General features: G+C 47.5%; 7 non-coding genes and 1 pseudogene across 7 annotated transcripts; 4 read left to right on the top strand and 4 right to left on the bottom strand.

Moving 5' to 3' along the window:
- The first annotated feature begins 1,492 nt into the window (after nucleotides 1-1,492).
- On the top strand, nucleotides 1,493-1,611 carry LOC148631989 (5S ribosomal RNA). Its single transcript, XR_015934506.1, has one exon. It is a non-coding gene; the product is annotated as a 5S ribosomal RNA (ribosomal RNA).
- Nucleotides 1,612-2,247: 636 nt separating this feature from the next.
- Nucleotides 2,248-2,417, bottom strand: LOC148631988 (U1 spliceosomal RNA). The gene has a single exon (XR_015934502.1). It is a non-coding gene; the product is annotated as a U1 spliceosomal RNA (small nuclear RNA).
- A 5,264-nt stretch (nucleotides 2,418-7,681) lies between these two features.
- On the top strand, nucleotides 7,682-7,798 carry LOC148631987 (U5 spliceosomal RNA). Its single transcript, XR_015934522.1, has one exon. It is a non-coding gene; the product is annotated as a U5 spliceosomal RNA (small nuclear RNA).
- Nucleotides 7,799-8,028: 230 nt separating this feature from the next.
- On the top strand, nucleotides 8,029-8,143 carry LOC148631986 (U4 spliceosomal RNA; annotated as a pseudogene).
- Nucleotides 8,144-8,902: 759 nt separating this feature from the next.
- On the bottom strand, nucleotides 8,903-9,017 carry LOC148631985 (U5 spliceosomal RNA). The gene has a single exon (XR_015934526.1). It is a non-coding gene; the product is annotated as a U5 spliceosomal RNA (small nuclear RNA).
- A 393-nt stretch (nucleotides 9,018-9,410) lies between these two features.
- LOC148631984 (U5 spliceosomal RNA) lies at nucleotides 9,411-9,525 on the bottom strand. The gene has a single exon (XR_015934521.1). It is a non-coding gene; the product is annotated as a U5 spliceosomal RNA (small nuclear RNA).
- Nucleotides 9,526-18,119: 8,594 nt separating this feature from the next.
- trnak-cuu (transfer RNA lysine (anticodon CUU)) lies at nucleotides 18,120-18,193 on the bottom strand. Its single transcript has one exon. It is a non-coding gene; the product is annotated as a tRNA-Lys (tRNA).
- Nucleotides 18,194-21,430: 3,237 nt separating this feature from the next.
- On the top strand, nucleotides 21,431-21,512 carry trnas-cga (transfer RNA serine (anticodon CGA)). The gene has a single exon. It is a non-coding gene; the product is annotated as a tRNA-Ser (tRNA).
- The last annotated feature ends 768 nt before the right edge of the window (nucleotides 21,513-22,280 follow it).

Raw genomic sequence — 22,280 nt, 5'->3', positions numbered from 1 at the left:
TTTCCAAAAAACGGGCCTGCTCGCCTGCCCACAAGGCTCCGTCTCTTACCTGCTCTCCAGAGCCTGCTGCCTTCTGTGCTTTTCTCTCGGCACCGCTACAGTGCACACAACTCCTGCAGCGGGAAGGGGGGAGAAAGTTCCCGCGCTCCGCCGCAGGGAAGGCTCGCTCCGTGCGCACACGTCCTTTCGATGCCAGTCCAACAAGTGCTCCGCATTAGCTGCGTCGGGGCTCCAGCGTGTCGCACCTCACCTCACCTCGCACTGCCCCCTCCTTGAATGTCTGCCGCTGGGCATGCCCCGCTCTCCTCCGCCTTATCTTATCGCGTGTGAGCACCGACAATGGCCACAATACCGGGGAATGGCACCTGTAAAGTGTTAATTGGGGCACAGGAACAGCCCGTCTCGTCTCGGGGGGGCCGGCTTCAGAGACAATACAGCAAACACAGCGGGGCGGGGGAAGAAGACGACACCACACATGCGGGTACATTCAGCTCCGGCGGGAACGAGACATTTGTCGGTCTTTTCAAGTGCCGAGAGCCGAGCAATCCTTCACTTGTATCGTTTCTCCCCGGTGACTAGATCTGGCCCTGCGACTCTCGACTGGGCTCACCCCCGGGGCAGCCCAGCAGGTGTGAGCCTGGCCGGCACCCGGATGGGAGATTCCACCCCGGAAAAGCTCCGGTTGCTGCTGCTCCTGCAAGAGGTGTGACTGGGACCAGTAGGGAGCGCTCACCCTGCGGGCTGTGTGGCTCTCTTACGCCCCAGCCTCCTGATGGCGACACTCTGCTGCACAAACAGGCGCCGTCCTTCGGGGGAGGCGTCAAACCGAGGTCCCGACCCTCCTTGGCCATTAGGAAACCCCAGGGCGTCTCTCAAAAAGAGACGCCGGGGGTGTCCCTCTGGTGTTAGTGCTCCCCTTTACCCATCAGTCGGGGTCTCCTCCTAATCCCCGTCTCACCTGTAACAATCAATGACGAGGCCCCCCTGTCCGTGAGATTTAGTACTCGCGCAAGAGACCGGGGGCAGAGCGCGAACGCGGTCCCCCGCCCCCCACAAAGTGCGCGCTCCGGGTTCCCTCTCGGGGCCCTGCAACACAGCGGAAGGGCAGCGAGAAGGAGCCTCTTGCTCTGACGCCGCAAGGCCACAAGAGGGCGGAGGCGCCGCGCACCCGGCCGACGTGTTGGACCGGTGCGCTTTACGTGCTGAAATAAACACGCGAAAGCCCCGAAATGTTTCCAGAGTGCTGTGCACTGGAGGTTTTTGTCTGGTGAAGACTTGCCTGGTGCTCCTCCGTGCAGATTGTTTGTCCTCCTCCAGTGCGGGACGAGCCAACACAAGGGAGCGCATTCGCCAACATCCAGGCACGCAATGCGATTTGGAAAGCAGCTCCTTTCCAAAGAGTTGCACACGAACGATCCTTCAGTCCCGCTCGGGGGGCACGGAACCCCCGCCACACACAGCTTCAAGTAGCGAGTCAGGCGCCGGGGCTTTCGCTTACGGCCACACCACCCTGAACACGCCCGATCTCGTCTGATCTCGGAAGCTAAGCAGCGTCGGGCCTGGTTAGTACTTGGATGGGAGACTGCCTGGGAATACCAGGTGCTGTAAGCTTTTGCTCTCCCGGCCAGCTGGGGTCGCCGTTGGTGCCGTAGGCTTTGGGAGGAAAACCTGCAGGATGGAAAGGTGATCTATAGCCTCATCTCTAGAGATGTTTTGTTGCTGTGGCATGTGTGTGACCCATATTCAAAAAAAAAAACCCGTCTGTAAAACGAATATCGAAGCTGCCTCTAAATCTGCAAATGAAGATGAGTCGATAAACCACTCGTTTTTCGTATAACTAGACATATATTCATTTGTTACCGATTTCATTCATTGAGCACGGATACAATAGAGGTACAGCCATTCACTGTTTGACATGTCTGCACTGGTACAGAACCGAGCAATCAGAAAACGGGTGAAACTGTCTTTAGACTCAGCATACAGTACCGAGGCCCCCCATGACCAAATAAAGGCTAACCTCGATAATCAGCCTAAAGAACGCAGACTACAGCAAAACGACTGACTTTGAAAAGGGAATGAACGTCCGGAAGGAGTAGTGGAACTAGCTTGAGATGCTTCTCCGGACCCCTAACTAAAAGCCAGCGAGAACCAGCAGCGGCGTCCACTCCTGTCGAACCGGGATCCTTCCGCAGCCACGCAGCTCGTGGTGTCCTAACCCTCCCGTATCTGATTTTGGACCAAGCACATCAGGGGAGAGCGCGAACGCAGTCCCCCACTACCAGAAATTATGCAGTCGAGATTCCCACATTTGGGGAATTCGCAGGGGTCAGCACAGCCGGAGTGCAATGGCCGAGCCTCGCCCTGGGTGAACCGATTTCGATTTTTAAGAACTTTATTTTCTTTTCACAAAAAAATACAGGACATCACAAATCAGAAAGCTTTACATTAATATACATACTTAAAACAGTATATATGATCACATCTCATTACATTTTGACACGGTAACAGTTACATAGCAACAATTTTCTTTTTTTCTGGTGCAAATCACATTCTTTACTTAAACTTGATAATGTTTTTCACAGTTTCTTGAGATATTGACCTATGCTCTCTATTTCCCACAGATTTTCTGCTTCCTCCCTCCCTTCTCTCCACAGATCTCTGAGGTAATAGTTCTCTCGGGTGATGAACAGGGCCAGGCTACCTGCTGCCTTGACTGGGATCTTGATGCCTTTGAACAGCCCCATGTTCCTCACTCTCCACAGGGCAACTTTCCCACTGTTCACCACGGCCCAGATCCTGTCAAACACGTCAGGAGGAAGTTTGACAGGAGAGATGCCGTATATGACGAAAGCAGCGGTCAGGGTAAATTGGGGCGAGAGAGCCAGCAACCAATCTTCAAACTGTGCCCAGAAGGCCTTAGCAAAAAAGCAGGACCACAGGAGATGGGATACAGTCTCCTCCTCGCCGCAGCCCACCCTAACGCAGCGAGGGCTGGGGGTGAGGCCCCTACGGTACAAGAAAGTTCGTACCGGTAAGCACTGGTGGACGACACTCCAGGCTAAATCTCTGTGAATGTTGCACAGAAACTTAGAGGATGTGTGTTTCCACACCTTCCTTGTTTGGGCTGATGTTAAAATGCCCACATGGGTCTGCCTATTGTTCTGGGGTGCAACGAAATCTTCCAGTTTTTGGACGCTGACATCTCGGAGGGGAATATGGCCAATTGGGTGAGATCTTAGAAAACTTTTAACTGTCCCATAAATTGCAGGGCATGTGTCAGAGAGTGGGACGTCCAGCTTGGGTCTGACACCCCACACTCTGAACACCTCCCTACCTACCCAGAGCCTGGAAAAATAAGTCCAGGTACGCGCTGCAGGTGCTGTTGCAAAGCCTCTCAGCACAGAGGCCAGGAAAATGCACAGCAGCTTCGTAGCAATATCTGGGACAGACTTCCCCCCTGAGGGTAGCGGCCTGTACATTATTTCCCTTCTGAGTCTTTCCTGCTTCCCACCCCATAGAAATTGAAACATCAATCTCCTCATCACCGCCGCAACACGGTGTGGGATTGGGAAGGTAGAAGCCAGAAAATTCAAGACAGGCAAGAGCTCGGCTTTGATGACCAGCACCTTCCCTGTCATGGTGAGGTCTCGGTCCTTCCATTGCATCAGTTTTTTGTTTAAGATTGGCAATTTGTTCTGCCAATTTACTGTTCCCATCTCTTCTCCAAAATACACCCCCAGGACCTTAATTCTCTTCTCTTGCAGCCTGAGATCATGTCCTTCTTTTGGCTCCCTCCAGTTCTGATAAAAAATCTCACTCTTAGATTTGTTAATTTTTGCAGAGGAAGCCAAAGAGAAACGATCACAGCACTGCAGAGCTCTGCTAATTGAGGCATTGTCAGAGAGGAGCAGGGTGACGTCATCCATGTATAGAGATGTCTTTACCTCTCCTCCCCCACTTCCAGGCACTGGTATCCCATTAATGGCCTGATCCTGGCGCAAGGCACAGGCTAAGGGCTCCATAGCCAAAACGCATAACAAGGGGGATAATGGGCAGCCCTGCCTCACCCCTGAACAGACTTCAAAGGGGCGTGATCTATTGCCATTAACCATGACTCTGCTGTTGCTACCTGTGTACAGCAGGTTAATCCACTTTCTCATGATGGGGCCAAACTTCATGTGCTCAAGTCCCGATGTTAAGTACTGCCGGTTTAGGCGGTCAAAGGCCTTTTCTAGGTCTACACCTAAAATGCAAAGAGGGAGGGAGCGATCCTCAGAGTACAGACAGACATCCCTCAACAAGGCCAGGTTGTCGCTCATCAGGCGTCCTGCTATCCCACAAGTCTGTTCTTTCCCTACCAGTGAGGCCACTACATTTTGTAGGTGCAGGAAAAGGGCTTTGGACAGGATCTTAGTGTCCACGCCTAACAGGCTGAGGGGTCTCCAGTTCTTTATGTCATTTTTTGCTCCTTTCTTAAACAAGAGAGAAATAGTGCCTTCTCTTAAGGAGTCAGGCAGCAATTCTGTCTTATATCTTTCCTCGAATAGGACCAGTAGCGGATCCTGAAGCAGATCCCAAAAGGTGCAATAAAATTCTTTAGGGAGCCCGTCAGCACCTGGAGTTTTCCCCTTCTGTAAGCTCTCCATAGCCTGTCTCAGCTCTTCTACTGTCAAATCCCTCTCAAGTACTTCCCTATCTTCTTCACTCAAAACGTTTTCTAGCTTTGAGGTAAAAAAATGAATTTCTTCATCCTTTACCTCTGTAGAGCTGTACAGTCTTGAGTAGAAGGCCTCGGTGCAGGAGAGGATAGCACTCGGCTCTGTTCTCTCTCGTCCCTCCTCATCAACTACACTTTCCATGACAGACTTGGAGCCTACCACTTTCCTGAAAAAGAAGCGAGTACACTTCTCATTTTCTTCCAAGAACTGCACTCTGCCTCTTAACAGCACTCCTCGACTACTTTCTTCGGCTATGCTCCGGATGTCCTTTTTTAAAAGGGTGATATCCTCGAGCACATCGAAGCCACTGTGCAGCATCGTGTAGAGACGCTGCAGCTGCCTCTGTTTCCTGGCTAGCACTCCTCTCCGTCTGGCAGCAGCCTTCCTTCCCTCAGCCATGAAAAAGGCCTTTGTCCTCATCTTCACCTCCTCCCACCACTCTCCTACTGACCCGTACAGACACTGCAAGGACAGCCACTGTGATAGTTTCTCCTTGTAGCGGGATACTACCCCCTCGTTCTCTGGCAGCTTTGTGTTGAGCTTCCAGAGGCCTGGGCCAAAGACAGTCCCGCCCTGGAGTTCCACTCTACACCCTAAAGCCTGATGATCTGAGAAGAAGACAGGCTGAAGGGTGACCCCAACAACTTTCACTCTCTCTGAGACAAAGCAATAGTCAATTCTGGAGCTGCTATTCCTCCCTGACCATGTATATCCTGCTGTTGTGGGATATATACATCTATATGTGTCTGAGAGTTTAAAGTCTTGAACTAAGTTTTGCAGGGCCAGTGAGCTGGAATCCAATTTTATCGGAGAGCTAGACTGCCTGTCTGTGTGCTCTAAGATACAATTAAAATCCCCTCCCACTATCACGTCTGTGCTACTTAACAATAGGGGAGAGAGTGCCTTGAGTAGCTCCACCCTTCCTCCCACGTCAGTAGGACAATACACATTGATTAGCCGCAGGTTAACGGTCCCCCATTCCACATCCACACACAGCAACCTGCCATCTATGACCCTCTGAATACTTTTCAATTTGAAAGCCCATCCTTTGAAAAGAATGGCCATGCCAGAGGCTCTGTTGTTATTGTCCCCTGACCAAACAGAAGGCCCTTTATCCCACCTATCTTCAAAGCTTTTATACCTCTCTTGATAGGCTAAAGCACACTCCTGCAACATCAACACATCTCCCTCTCTCTGCTGGAGGTAATCAAAGACACACTGACATTTAACTCCGTCATTGATACCTCTGGTGTTAAGAGAAATTATGTTTAGAGCCATATTACATAAGAAAGTGGAACCAGTCTTTACAAAACACATTTCTCTTCGGTCTCACCTGTTACCTTCTTCTTTTTCTGTTTCTTCTTACCAATTTCCTGCCAGCCATCCTCTGAATGAGCCTTCATCAGGGTGGCAGCAGTAAAAGCATTCACGGAGTCCATTTCAAGGAAGGGGGCAGAAGGAGGGGTGGAGGGGTTCCAGCTGTCCCCATCGCCATGCTCTCCTTCCTCCTCGCTCGGGGAGAAAACAGAGTCATTTTTCCTTTTCCTCAAGTCCAGCTCCTGGGAGCACTGAGGGGAAAGGGGTGCAGCCGATGCACCAGTCTCCTCTTCCCCCTCACCCACCAGCTGTTGCAGATCCTCCGTGATGGACTGGATGGAGGAGAGGAGGGCATCTGTAGCACTTGCAGAGTCTGAGAAAAGCAGCTCCGCTGAATCCTGGGTATCGTCGCTGGACCCGCTCCACCGGGGGGCCCCACACTGGCCCTCGTTCTGAGGAGCAGGAGTGGGGGAGGGGTCCTCGCTGTTCTCGGGGGTTTTCAAACCCTCGTGCTTGTCTGGTGCAGTCTGCGGTTGTGGGAGCGTAGTGGATTTCTCTTCCACCGGCCCCGGAGCCACAGCAGGACTGATCCTGGCTGGAGGCTGAGACTCTTTGTCCAACAAGGGTTCTTTGTTTGACTTGTTGTTTGCTTTGGCTTTTCGGGCCGGTTTGGCTGAAACAAGCACTGCCTCATCCTTTCTCATTTTGAGTTTATTGGCGTAGGCGTGAGGGCAGTTCTTAAAAACGTGTCCTTCCGAGCCACATAAATTGCACTTTGGCAGCATTGAACAGTCAGAGGCTAAATGTCCCTGTTTGCCACAGGTCTTGCAGAATTTCACAGTGCAGGAAGATGCCAGGTGTCCCACAGCACCACAGCGCCGACACACCTTTGGTTGTCCCACATAAAAAACATAGCCATTGCAGGCGCCCAGCCGGATTGTAGAGGGCAGGTGCCTTAAGCCTCCATTTACATTGTCCGGTAGTAAGCGAACCTCGAATTTCCTTGCTCCTGTTTTTATACCGTCAACATCTCTAACCTCAGTTCCATGGTGGACGGTGCAGTACTAGTTAAGCCAGGTGTGAATGTCCGCCGTCTTTGCCAGTTCCGAGAACATAACAACATGCACCGTTTTCCTCTCTCTCTGTGTCAGAGGCTGCAAGTTGATCTTCTCAAGTGCAGGAACTTTCCCTCTTTTTGCCTCAAACACATCCACGCATTGTTCAAACAGAGGATAGGTAGCAAATACAACCTCAAATGCTTTCTGACCTGGGAGAGCAAAGATGAAATCCAAGTGCCGAGGTTCAAAGCCAAGTTCCTTCTGTAACACTTTTCTGCTGAACTGCATACGATCCATGAAGAGGTCATCCAAAAGCTCAAAACGTACAGCATTCTTGCGGGATCCAAAGGTTGCCATCTCAAACTGCAAAACAAACACTGCTTCCACAAAACAAGAAAACAATCCAACTACTCCAACTACAGGCTGATCAAGGTATCTCCCCTGCCAGGTAAGCCGAGAGCCGCAGGCGATGAGCCCGGAGCTGAACGGGCCCCACTGGCTCGTTTGTAAGGCCAGGTGCATTGCCAACCACGACCGGCAGGGCAGAGGCCTTGAAGGCAGCCTGGGCTCCTGCAGCTGTTCAGCCACGCACTCTGGTTTCTCTTCATCTCGTACAAATCTTTTGCCTTTTACTAAAGATTTCCATGAAGAGGAGCATGAATGAGTTCCATACAGTTTTTGTGCTTTCCTGCCTTCGGGTGGGGCGCAGCTGGGCTGGTCAAAGAGAGAAAACAAAACCGCTCACAATCACTCTTATTACTGCGACTGTGGCCGTCTGCTCTGCGAGTCCTCGGTCTCCGCCTGTCTGATTGGCGCTCTTTTTTTTGGGGGGCGGGAAGTGTCCGGCCGCAAATATGAAGCGTTACAGCAAAGACATGCCATGAGACGATTGATAACGATTTCCATAGGATCCACGCGGTTGCCTGGCAACCGTCAGCTTTGCGCAGTGGCAGTATAGATTATTGCTAGTTGAAAACTTTTCCCAATACCCCGCTTCCGCCGGTTTGCAATACAATCGGCGAAAGCAATTCTTGACAGTCTCGTCAGAGACTGAGCAAGGTGTTTAAAGACAGATTTTGTCATGGTAACATCATGGTAGAAAGAAACAAGCTTGTTACGTCTCAACAGAAACACTCTTTAGCTCTTTCAGCGTTATGCAGAGAACAGCGTCTGTCGAGATCACTTTTGAGTCAGCGCGAAACGCCGTGTGCTGTCAGTTTGATTTCATATTGCTCGTAGCGGCGCCCGGCTTTTGTCTGTCAAACGTTAGGTTGCGCTTCTTCATGCTGCATCGTCGGCATGAGTGGAGCTTTTTAAACGTCTGTACTTACTGCGCCTCATAAGAAATCGTTTGTCCCCGTTCAAAACAGATTGTGCGATGTCCTGCAGCGTTCGCAAAGCAAACCTTTGACAGTTTGAAAGAGGAATTTATTCTGCTTCCTGTGCGTGCAGTAGTTACAAAGTTGAACGTCTTTACACGATCTGCCGCAGATCTTACAAACGAGCCAGTGGGGCCCGTTCAGCTCGGGGCTCATCGCCTGCGGCTCACGGCTTGCGAGCGTGCCCAATCCGTGCGATAACTCGGAAAACACCCGGCCACACTGTGCCGGAAACGACGCACTCTGGGAAGCCGCTATGCAAAGCGAGGTCCCAAGATCCCCTGCGGCCGGACACTTCCCGCCCCCCAAAGAAAAGAGCGCCAATCAGACGGCCGGAGACCGAGGACTCGCGGAGCAGACGGCCACAATCACCATTACAAGAGCGATTGCGAACGTGCTTGTTTTCTCTCTTTGACCAGCCCAGCTGCCCGCCACCCAAAAGCAGGAAATCACAAAAATTGAAGGGAGCTCATTCATGCTCCTCTCCACGGAAAACTTTAGTAAAAGGCGAAAGAGTTGTACGAAATGAAAAGAAACCAGAGTGCATGGCTGCACAGCTGCAGGAGCCCAGGCCGCCTTCAAAGCCTCTGCGCTGCCGGTCGTGGTTGGCAATGCACCTGGCCTTAAAAACGAGCCAGTGGGGCCCGTTCAGCTCCGGGCTCATCGCCTGCGGCTCACGGCTTGCGAGCGTGCCCAATCCATGCGATAACTCGGAAAACACCCGGCCACACTGTGCCGGAAACGACGCACTCTGGGAAGCCGCTATGCAAAGCGAGGTCCCAAGATCCCCTGCGGCCGGACACTTCCCGCCCCCCAAAGAAAAGAGCGCCAATCAGACGGCCGGAGACCGAGGACTCGCGGAGCAGACGGCCACAATCACCATTACAAGAGCGATTGCGAACGTGCTTGTTTTCTCTCTTTGACCAGCCCAGCTGCCCGCCACCCAAAAGCAGGGAAGCACAAAAATTGCAGGGAACTCATTCATGCTCCTCTCCATGGAAATCTTTAGTAAAAGGCGAAAGATTTGTACAAGATGAAGAGAAACCAGAGTGCGTGGCTGCACAGCTGCAGGAGCCCAGGCCGCCTTCAAGGCCTCTGCCCTGCCGGTCGTGGTTGGCAATACACCTGGCCTTACAAACGAGCCAGTGGGGCCCGTTCAGCTCCGGGCTCATAGCCTGCGGCTCACGGTTTGCGAGTGTGCCCAATCCGTGCGATAACTCGGAAAACACCCGGCCACACTGTGCCGGAAACGACGCACTCTGGGAAGCCGCTATGCAGGCAAGGTCCCAAGATCCCCTGCGGCCGGACACTTCCCGCCCCCCAAAGAAAAGAGCGCCAATCAGACGGCCGGAGACCGAGGACTCGCGGAGCAGACAACCACAATCACCATTACAAGAGCGATTGCGAACGTTTTTGTTTTCTCGGTTTTCTCGGAAACGACGCACTGTAAGGCACCTTGAAGCGTGCACCCCCAACATTCTTCTTTGCACATCTGTGAAAGGTAAACTCTTGAGCAAACTCTGAACCAGCTCTAAGGAAACTAATCCGATTAGACGTTACTTTGACTCATCCTTTAAGGGACCCTTGATAATTGGAGAAATCAATGATTTCGAATGAATTCTGTATGCGTCAAAAGACAGCTATACACAGAAAACATGCAGGACACTGCTCATGATGTTTCCCGAGCCGAAACACAGTGCGTTTTTCCAAGCCATCTGACAAAGCCCGCCCACTGAAAACTGCAGCAGATCGTGTAAAGACGTTCAACTTTGTAACTACTGCACGCACAGGAAGCAGAATAAATTCCTCTTTTCAAACTGTCAAAGGTTTGCTTTGCGAACGCTGCAGGACATCGCAAAATCTCTTTTGAACGGGGACAAACGATTTCTTATGGGGCGCAGTAAGTACAGACGTTTAAAAAGCTCCACTCATGCCGACGATGCAGCATGAAGAAGCGCAACCTAACGTTTGACAGACAAAAGCCGGGCGCCGCTACGAGCAATATGAAATCAAACTGACAGCACACGGCGTTTCGCGCTGACTCAAAAGTGATCTCGACAGACGCTTTTCTCTGCATAACACTGAAAGAGCTAAAGAGCGTTTCTGTTGAGACGTAACCCAGTGGGCAAAAGACGTATAATATACGTCTATTAAACGCATACCTTAAGACGTCTAAATGTGGTCTGCAATTCGTCTAGAATGAAATTCTAATATACGTCTATTGTTATACGTCAATTATACGTCTATGATTAGATGTTCATTATACGTAAATGGTTGGAGTTCTATTATACGGATAAATTTAGAGGACTATTATACATATATGGTAGGAGTTCCGGATAACTTTAGAGGACTATTCTACGTATATGGTTGGAGGTCTATTATACGGATAACTTTAGAGGTCTATTATACGTATATGGGTAGAGGTCTATTATACGGATAACTTTAGAGGTCTATTATATGTATATGGTTAGAGGTCTATTATACGGATAACTTTAGAGGTCTATTATACATATATGGGTAGAGGTCTATTATACATCAAAGTTAGGTTTTACAGGTGTAGAAACTAGTAAATCAACCCAATGATTTGGTTTAGAAATTTATTCTGAAAATACACATTCACACCTGAAAAATATGTATTTCAAATTATACATTGTATACAATCAATCAACAATCAACATATGGGCAATAATCATAAAAAACACAACTAGTCTTAAACTTCAGCTACAAATTCTGGTAATATGGCAATATACAGTATAGTAACGGCAAACACAAACTAATTACATTAACACACTAACTTAAAACCACATTTTGATTCAAATATACATTTTAAAATGTACAACTTCTATATTTCCAAGAAAAAAAAATATTACAATGGAAGTTAAGACGATTTTTGTCCACTATTTGCAAACCCTGTGTAATTGTCCTAACAGTTAGAACCAAAAACCTAGTATTTTCAGTGTCCAGATCTCCTGGCCCCCTGCCTTGCATATGCATTCTTCAAGTAACACATTGCGTGCTCCTTTATTTCTTTTTCTGTTGATGTAGGGTGGGACTTCAGCACCGCAGCTAGGAGAAAATTATATAATATTACTTCCCAAATAAATGATGATTAATATCTTCTTTAGTATAATCTAAAAAATGAACGGTTTACTAAGCTCAAAGCTGAAATAAATGTATAAAATTTGGCTTGCATCATAGAAGTTGAGCAATAAAGTCTGTCCTAATTAAAGAGTACCCAAAGTTTGAAAGTACAACATAGAATAAGAATAGAGAAACGGCAAAACGATTTAGTGTCATCTTCCCCATTCACACCATTCCCCATTTCGAATGAATTCTGTATGCGTTAAAAGACAGCTATACACAGAAAACATGCAGGACACTGCTCACGATGTTTGCCGAGCCGAAACACAGTGCGTTTTTCCAAGCCATTTGACAACGCCCGCCCACTGAAAACTGCAGCAGATCGTGTAAAGGCGTTCAACTTTGTAACTACTGCACGCACAGGAAGCAGAATAAATTCCTCTTTTCAAACTGTCAAAGGTTTGCTTTACGAACGCTGCAGGACATCGCACAACCTCTTTTGAACGGGGACAAACGATTTCTTATGGGGCGCAGTAAGTACAGACGTTTAAAAAGCTCCACTATTTTTATGTGCCATTTTTTGCTTATTCACTTACTATTTTAATCAAAATAATATTAAGAAAGATCTGTATGTATTCAGATAGTATTATTATTGTTCATACTTACTCGTCAAAAGAGGATTGCTGAGATATTTGCGGATATACTTCTACGTTTGAAAAACGTGTCCAAAATGGTGACCAACGAATACTAGCAATGCATTGTGGTATATAACCGGAAAATATGCTGGGTTCGATATTTTCTCAACGTATGCGTTTATTAATGTTGTCGATATTATGGTTGAAATTTAACATTGATAATACATCGCGGCTATGTGCCCCCTGCTATGAGCTGATGTGCAATTTTAACGCATGCAGTTAGTAAGGATCGGTCACTGTTGTATGGTATTATATACAGTATAATGACATTATGGAATAGGATGGGGACAGGCCTGGCATCACGGGGGGAGGGAGGAATGTCGCCCCTTCAGTTTTGGGCAAAAAGATGTACCTAACTTACCTAGGAGTATACGGCACTCTGCACAGTGTACGAAGTAATTTTCGCAGTAATTAATTTATTATATTTACTATATTTATTATACACGTGTAAATTAATTACTGCGAAAATAATTTACTTCGTACACTGTGCAGAGTGCCGTATACTCCTAGTTGTGGCACACACGATACATACAGTAAAAAGCCTCAGGCACTGTGTTAGATGTGTTTTCGACGTTATATATGCGTTTATTAATGTCGTCGATTTTACAGTTGCAATTCGACTTTGATTATACGTCGAGGCGACGTATATATACGTATAGCCGTATTTTCGCCGTGAATATACGTATATTCGACGAATCAGTGCCCACTGGGTAAACTCTTCAGCAAACTCTGAACCAGCTCTAAGGAAACTAATCCGATTAGACGTTACTTTGACTCATCTTTTTACGCCCAGTGCTGGATTGCTCAAACTCCAGCTAGGGTTAGGGTTAGCATTCCCACGCTACTTAGACACTTTGTTTACGCTCAGTGCTTGATTTTTGGAACTTCAGGACGAGTGGGAATTTTCTCCTATCTGTCAATTCTGTTTTGTTTTGGAGACTCTTGGCTGCCTATGTTGTACAGTGCAGCGTGAAGGAAACATTTTCCAAAACTGTGTCAGCTCAAAAGTTGTAAGAAAACCTCTCCAGCTGCTTTAACTCTCTTCATTTTTGTCATTTAATGTGACACTCGATGTATAACTGGAGCCTCACATATGCAAATGGTGAGGCTCCAGTTCGACACCCAGTTCGACACCACTTTACAGTAAATGACAAAAGCATGGCAGACTGTGCCGGACCGGCAGATTACTTCCGCTTATTTTTACCATATTAAACAATGGAAATCCAACCACTTGCATTTGTGACACTTGATTTTGGCTGCACCTAAGACACTCTTAAATCTTCAAACACATTTCTCTTCTCCCGCAACACTCTTGTCTGTCGGCGCTATGTGGCAGCGTTGCATGACAACCCATCTCACCACGGAAAGGAACCTAACAGCTTTGGTAAGAGAGGAGAAAAGGACCTGGCCCGTACGCGGCTCAAACCCGCAACCTTGGCGTTACTAGCACCACCATCTAACCAACTGAGCTAACCGGCCTCACAACAGTGGTCCTCTCTGTGCTGCAAAAAATCAAACTCAGGGAATTTCTTTTGTCCTTTGAATAGAAAGCCGTGTAATTCAGTGTACGGGCTTTCTCGTGCAGTTTCATGGTTCTTGTAACCCAAATCCTACACTGGCCTGAAGTGCCCCCCCATTTCACAGCATTTTTCAGCTGATTTAAAATGTACCTAAAGGAGAAGCATTATTGAAGACCATCAATTACCAAGAGCTTTTGTCAAAGGTTTTGGTGGTCATTTTTAATGACCACAGAGCACTATGACCTCGGTTTTACATCTCATCCAAAAGACAGCGCCCTTTTACAACACAGCTTCTCCGTCACTATATTGGGACATTGGGACCCGTACAGACTTCAGAGTGAACGCCCATTAACACCACTTCCAGCTGGAAGCTTTGTTTTTCCCTGTAGCTCACCCTCATCCGGGTACTGACCTGGCTCACACCTGCTTAGCTTCAGTGGGTTTTCAGTTGCGAGTTGCAAAAGTTGGGATGCAAGTGTAGCGGCAATGCTTGTTAATAAGACAGAATTAAGCGTTGGTATGCTGTCCTAAATGAAGCCCCATCTCACCCCCCATCTCTGTGGTGCAGCCACAGAGAAAGTATTCATGCAGACTGATTTAAGTTGTTTTCTTTTGATAAGGAACAGCTCCCAGACAAGGATGCACTTAGCTAAGCCTGGCTATCATGATCAATGGTCATCCATTGGCGCCTATCTGTCTAGGGAGTGCCGAATGGACATCTGGACTGCATTCTTAAGTGTCAAGAGTAAGTGACTTATATCTCACCTTGACCAACCAATCAGGGACTGGCAGGGCGTGGTAATACCACGTGGGTCTCCAATGCCCGCCAAACTCTCAACCAATCAGCACACATCTGTGTCTTGGTCGAAAAGGGAGCGCAAGCTCAGATTGGGGCTCTCCTTGGCCATTTTCGCGCATCCTCAGAGACAATCACGTGACAACTGCTGTTGTCTGCATAGGGACTTGGACTTTGTTCTAAGCGCGAGGCCAAGCATCCCGTACGTACTCAGAATTCTAACGTGAATGCTCCGTTTGATCAACGGCAGCCTACAGTTGGACCCTCGTCGACAACCTGAATAGCTTATTCAGAAGCAGCGCTGGACCGGGAACGAACCAGTTTCTTCCCAGGCAAAAGAGTGACTTGTGAGGACTCGCGGTCACACTCTGTGCATAGAGACTTTCTACTAGCCAGCCGGACTGCTGGTAGATCCCCTTGGAGCAACGACTGCCCTGCGCGCCGCAGTCAGATTCCTCCTCCCGTCCTACTCCGAGCTGCACCTTGACTGGTTGGCCGGTAGCCAGAGGACGCCGACACAACGCCCATTGGACAACCGCTGCAACAGAGGCTGCAACAGAGCTTGTCAGCTGGTTTGGTGTTCGTGCCGGGAAATTCCAAATCCATACACAGTGGATAAGTTAACCCCATGTTCTACATTGCGTCTCGAGAATTCAATTGTACCTCAACACAAGTTGTTATCAATTTAATTCATGAGTAATGTATTTACTTCCGAGTTTAGAGTAACAATGGGTAATAACACTGATTAGCGATTTGGTAACCGAACGATATATATTGACATATATTCTCTGTTGTGTATCTCTTTGTGTTTGCATCTCTTCGAGATTATATATCTTGTATATTGATAACCCTCACAGTAAGGTCTGCCGCTCGTATCCAGGCAGACTAGTATATGTTTGGTGCACAATTTATATTAATAAATGTATCTCGTGTATTGAACCCGTGTGTGTGCGTTGTTAGTTGTTCTGGCGATTGATTTTCTAAAAGCCCCAAGGAACAACCTCGTGATTACTGCTACAATTAATAATTGTCTCAGTAAACCCATCAAACCACTACATTTAATGGCGTCCCTGGGTGGGCGAGTTTAGAATGAAATGAGACTCAATCGCACAGAATAACTGATGTTGCTGTGAGTTCAAGTTCAGCACAGCACTGCGGCTTTTATACGCGAATACCGGGTGTGCTGATAACTGCGTAAAGAAATCCCCCTGTTTTCTAGCGTTTAGTGTAACGTGTGCTGATTGGAAATCCATCTGCTCGGGTGTTTAGATTCCATACTGTATTTTGGTAAAAGGAAAAAAAGTAATACTCTTAAAGTTTCTCTGACGTAATGACAATGGCTGCTAAAATGTCTGAAGTGGAGTCGCTTATAAGTACTATTTCTAGCGACGACAATCCTGGTTACTGGAGCGGTATCGAAAAGTTGAACTTTGATGATATTGAGAAGCTGCAAGTAGATTTAGTAGCTAAGGTAGCGAACCAGCTTAACACAGGAGGGTCTGTGAACGCAGTTCTGGTCCTATCTAGTTTCGCCTTAAATCTAGCTAAACAGCTGGAACTGTCTTTGTCCGAGCTGACAAAGTTTCAAACGCTTCAGGGAAAGCTAGAAAGATATAAGGCGGAGTGAGTTGAGTTGTTGGATATAATCAGAGAAAAGAGAGTGAAAAGTGAGGAAAGTGAAGACAGACTCAGGGAAGTTTTAGGTAAATTAGATGACCTGTCTGCTAGAGAAACTGCGGCTGAGGTAGCTAGGAGAGACCTAGAAGCGAGCTTGAAAGAAAAAGAAAAAGAAATTGAGAGTTTAAATGAGCTCAGCCAGGAAAGGCAAAAGGAGTTAGATGCTGCCGTACTGGAAGCAAAACAGGCTAGATCCCACTTGCATGCCAGCCCACCTAGCAGCCCGGAGCGCTCACCCAGGAGGTTTCTCCCGGCCAGGGTCTGTGGTCGGATCGGCATGGGGGAGATCGCCGAGTCCTGCGCGAGACGCAAGGGCGATTCAATTCAGGCATAGACCCCCTGCTCCTGATCACGGCCGTCTCCCTGCCCGCGGAGAAACCGTAAAAATTAACCTCCACTCCCTGAGGCAGTTAGCCAAAGATGTAGAAAGGTTTGACCCGACAGTGTCAGGGAATAATGTGGAAACCTACATTGATGAGCTGAGATATACTTTGCAGTTTATGCCCGAAGCGTCCGAACAGGAAAAGGCTATGTTAGTAAGGAAAACTACCAGCCGAGCGGTCCACGAGTGGATGTCTAGACAAGGACCTGAGGTCTGTAATAGCTTTGAGGAGCTGTGTCAGGCAATGATCGGAGAATTTTCGGCTTTTATAGATCCCATATCTGCCGTGGCCACAGCGCACCATATTAAGCACGAAAAAGCTGAAGCCCCTCGCGACTATTACCCCTATTATATAATATTTTACTATTATATAACTAGTAAAATATTACCCCCGGTCCATTCTCTTCCAAAAGTGAGAAACACCTGTTTTCTACATTTTGTCTGTTTTAAAACCATATCTCTTTAAACCAAACCAAGAGTTTGTCTTTTGCACTGATATTCTGATTCATTTCAATTTCAAAGAAAAAAAAAACATTATCTTCCAAAGCATCATAAAATTGTCCATTCTTCCAGACTCTACTTCTCTCTTGTAGTAGTACAGCAGACCTTTCCAGGTGAGCAGATCACAGAGTCCGAAATGAGCTTCCTCCATCAAGCAAAGTACCTGAACATGACTCGGTCTTCATAAAAGCGCCCCTGTAATAAAGAAATTAAATCCAAAATCAAGAGGGCAGTTGCCTACTGAAGTTCAAGAAGTCATCAATTTTAACCTAGCAACACATTAAAGGCTGCATCTATACAAGTACGATTCTAGAAATGCTCACCAGATTACGTTTTAAGAAGGAACTGTGCCTCAGGGTCCGCCGAGATCTTAACTCGGATGGCAGGATTCAGAGTCCGGAGTGCGGACTGATGGCGCATGGAGGGTCCACATACTGTGGATCCCTCAGTTTTCTTCCGCGTGTTTAAACCGCCAGCGTGTGGCTCTCCTGTCCCCGTGACCTCATTGCTCTGCTCTCGCCTCTGTGCAGCCGAGCCCGACTCATGGTAACGTGGAAAAAAATATGCCCTCAACGTGGGATTTACTCTGGATCGAGGATAGATGTCACCTTTTTATCGTTGAACAGGATGTATGTGATGTGGCGACTAGGTTCAATTTTGTATCCTTTTAAAAGATTAAGGACTGAGGTGAGCGTGATTTATCACCCTTTCAGCTAAGAACCCGACGTGAGCACCGTTTAAGCTGCATAGACTCGGTCGTTTAACTCTTCTCCATTAGCAGGGTTAAGGTTAAAGAAAAAAAACATTGCTGACTTCTTTTTTTTGCCAGCCGCTAGCGCTGATTAACAATGTTTGTATTTCATGTTTTGCAAGTTCCATCCATTTTAAGAAAAACAAGTCGTTCAAGACAGGAAATGAATACTTGCATTTAATTAAGTTTAGCCGTAGGCAGTTGTCTGTAAGGACCAGTTCTGTTCGAGAAGACAGAACAAAGAAGGCACCACTGGGATTCGGACCCAGGATCTCCTGTTTAAGAGACAAGCGCTTTAACCAACTAAGCCACGGCGCCCCGGGAGTGTTGTCCTTTTGCAGCCACTTGGACACACCACTCAGACACATCTGCATTCGGTGTGTGCTCCGCCTGCTCGCTGAGCAAGTTGCCACCTTTACATACAATAGCAACATCGACACCAAGAGAAAGGATGACAAATGGCTTTTATCTGGAACTTTTCATGTCCAAGGAGCTCAATGTGCTTTCTGTGTACAACAGGGCCACTGAACTCCACACTGGCCACTGAACCACAGCAGTGGCTTGCTGGCTTGACATCTCCCAAGGAAAATGTTGAAATCGCATGTGGAACAGGAAAAGGACCCTCGAGTACGAGGGAAAAAAAAGAAAAAGATCATCTGGAGCGCGCCAACCCATGTCTGGACAGCCCAGTTTCATTGACGAGGTAGCCGAGTGGTTAAGGCGATGGATTGCTAATCCATTGTGCTCTGTACGCATGGGTTTGAATCCCATCCTTGGCGCTCTCTATGTCTGACACGTGTGCCTGTTAGATGTTGGCCCTCCTTCTGTTTGCTCCAGTACTAGAGCCGTACATTTTCTAGCGGTGGCTGAACATGGTATAGTAGGCTAACGTCGGTATCGAGCAGTGGCAGTAACAGTATTTACGTGCCGCTGCTGCCAAGTGGCTCTGGATTGAGACCGCATTTTCACTTACTTGCAGCACAAACGGAGAAAGCGATTTTTGACAGTCTCTCGAGAGACTGCGCTAGGTGTTTAGGGATAGACTTTGTCAGTTCCCCCTGGGATGATGGCCTCTCAAATAGTTTGTGATTCCTCTAGACGTTTATACAGTAGAAGCCTGCTTCGTGGCTTAAATCCAAGCTAAGGAAACGAGTTAGAGGTCTGATGCAGAACTGCACTGTATGTGTGAGGAAAGCTGCCCCCTTCTGTTCCTTGTCGACCGAACAGAGGACTGTAAAGGATACCGCCAAGAAACTTTAGGATGCTGGTTGGAATCCAGCTCCAAAGAAGCCCCTTTGGGTGTTATGTCATCAAAAAGTAAGAACAGAGAATCTCCCTTTGATCAAAAGCGCAACAGAACTGTTTTCCGTGGAGCAGGTTTCAGACCCGTAGACCTGTTTTATTTGTAGGGCAGGGCGCATTCCCAAACGCGAATCTCCTGTTTTAGAAATGCTTTGGGCGGCGTGAAGTGAAAATAAGAAGTGGGCTCCAGATGCACATGGAAGCAATCAAGTGTTTCATCCGAGCTGTTTCAAAGACTGCTCAACAGCTTTCCTTTCACAGAGGCCCAATGATTGATGATGGGGGTGCACCCTTCAATGCGCCTTACGACTCTAGGGAGTGATTGAGACGATTCGTAGTGTGTGTTCATTTCCCTCTATTCCCCGTGTTGCAGTGGTAGGATGACGTAAATTCCTGCTTCGACACGTAACGGCATTATAATCAAGTGCAGGAGCTGAGGGCTTTTGTTTTGTTTCGTTTTCCATGGCGTTCGTAAGCGCGCAAAACAAGGACAATTCCTGCGTCTAACACGAATGTAAATGCTTTTGAAAGTGCAGTGTGGTGCAACTTGTAAAATCCTTGTCCACATTTGTGGTTTGTTGATGTTTTTTTTCTGTCTTCCAAAGTTGCATTTTGACATCCGGACGGTGAGACTTTATCATTTGAACGTGAAGCCAGCCTTAAACCCTCTGAGGCGTGTCTGTCTGCCGGCATGTATCTTGTGAAAGGTATTTTTTTTTTAACGGAGAGCGACTTTAAAAAGGTTTCCGCAGACACCTCGCACTCCGGAGGAGGAATGCGGCGGCGACGAGCTCACTGTAGTTGTGGCCGAGTAGTTAAGGCGATGGACTTGAAATCCATTGAGGACTCCCTGCTCAGGTTCGAATCCTGCTGACTAGGGCGTCTGCTGCACGTCGCCTTGTTCCTGTGTGGCAAAGGCAAAGTGCCGCTTCTCCTTTCCTGGTACTATAAAAATGCTACATCGCTTGGTCCTGCTTCTTCAGGTAATTCTACTCTCTTACCAAAGCTGTTAGGTTCCTTTCCGTGGTGAGATGGGTTGTCATGCAACGCTGCCACATAGTGCCGACAGACAAGTGTGTTGTGGGAGAAGAGAAAAGTGTTAGAAGATTTAAGAGTTTCTTAGGTGGAGCCAAAATCAAGTGTCACAAATGCAAGTGGGAAGATTTCCAATGTTTAATATGGTCAAAATAAGCGGAAGTTATCTGCTGGTCCGGCACAGTTTGCCATGCTTTTGTCATATACTGTAAAGTGGTGTCGAACTGGGTGTCGAACTGGAGCCGCACCATTTGCATATGTGAGGCTCCAGTTATACATCGAGTGTCACATTAAATGACAAAAATGAAGAGAGTTAAAGCAGCTGGAGAGGTTTTCTTACAACTTTTGAGCTGACACAGTTTTGGAAAATGTTTCCTTCACGCTGCACTGTACAACATAGTCAGCCAAGAGTCTCCAAAACAAAACAGAATGGACAGATAGGAGAAAATTCCCACTCGTCCTGAAGTTCCCAAAATCCAGCACTGAGCGTAAACAAAGTGTCTAAGTAGCGTGGTAATGCTAACCCTAACCCTAGCTGGAGTTTGAGCAATCCAGCACTGAGCGTAAAAAGATGAGTCAAAGTTACGTCTAATCGGATTAGTTTCCTTAGAGCTGGTTCAGAGTTTGCTCAAGAGTTTACCTTTCACAGATGCGCAAAGAAGAATGTTGGGGGTGCACGCTTCAAGGCGCCTTACAGCTGTAGGGAGTGATTCGAGACGATTCGTGGCGTGTGCTCGTTCCCATGTACCGTACGCCCCGGGGTGCAGTGCTAGGATGACGTACAATACCGCTTGGGCACGTAACGGCGTTATGTGCAGGGTTTTCGTTTGTTCGTTTTGTTTTGCTCTGCTTTGCTTTGTTTTGCTTTCCATCGCGTTGGTAAGAGCGTAAATAAAAATGCGATTCCTGCGTCTACCACTAATGTAAGAGCTATTTCAAGTGCGACGTGGTGCGGCTTTTCAAATGCTTGTGGGCATTTCTCTGTTGTTGATTCTTTTTTTGTGTGTAACAAAGTGGCATTTTCATGTCCGGACGGGGAGACTTTATCATTCCGACATGAAGCCAGCCTTAAACCCTCTGAGGCGTGCCTGTCTGCCGGCACGTATTTTGTCAAAGGTATTATTTTTTTTTAACGGAGAGCGACTTTGAAAAGGTTTCCGCAGCCACGTCGCACTCCGTGTTAGATTAAAGGAGGAATGCGGCGATGGTGAACTCGCTGTGGTCGTGGCCGAGTGGTTAAGGCGATGGACTCGAAATCTGTTGGGGACTCCCCATGCAGGTTCAAATCTTGCCGACTACGGCGTCTGCCGCACGTCTCCTTGTGCCTGCGCGGCAAAGGTGAAGTGCCGCTTCTCCTTCCCTGGTACTATAAAAACACTAAATCGCTTGGCCCCGCTGCCATGGAAATGAGTTCTTCAGATAACCACACATCTTGCGTTCGCACCTCTGGTGTTCTACTTATGCCTTTGAAAACCTAATGAATAAAACTGAAAGAACCGACACAATATGTAGGTGCTCGTAAAGCATGCATTAAAGAACTGTTAACAGCAAGGGTTTCAGTGGGTTAACTGAGGAGAAGGCGTGATCGCTAATTGTTGACTTTTTATTTGGTGTTAGAAACACTCTTACTGTGCATGACGTGCAACAAATTTAGCCACAGAAATTGCATCACGCTTTCATGTATGCTATTGCAGACACCAACGTTGCCTAGATAGAAAACTGAAATAGCCGTGGGTTTGCTTGCTGGTCTGAAGGATCTCTCTTCGAATCTCTATCATTTGTCAATGGAAGTAAAAGGTGCTGCAATCTGATACGTTCAGAATCAAACCCGCAGCTGTTGTTCGACTTTATTTCTTGACTAATTACAACTGAGTGTCGCATGAGCAGTTACGTAAACTTGTCTGATATATTTGAACACAAATGCCGTTCTTCAATTAAAACTAACAGTACATTGTCAGGGACATTCAGTTCTATACAAACAAGAGACAGACAAGAGAACATTTAGTATATAATAGACAGAAAGAGGTTCGAATCCTGCCGACTACGTTGTCCACCTCCTGTCGTGTTT

This window comes from Lepisosteus platostomus, unplaced genomic scaffold, assembly GCF_059453375.1.
Source record: "Lepisosteus platostomus isolate fLepPlt1 unplaced genomic scaffold, fLepPlt1.hap1 Scaffold_72_H1, whole genome shotgun sequence".
In the NCBI taxonomy this organism is placed as follows: Eukaryota; Metazoa; Chordata; class Actinopteri; order Semionotiformes; family Lepisosteidae; genus Lepisosteus; species Lepisosteus platostomus.
The sequence above is the reverse complement of the archived record's forward strand: the minus strand, read 5'-3'. Positions and strand labels throughout refer to the sequence as shown.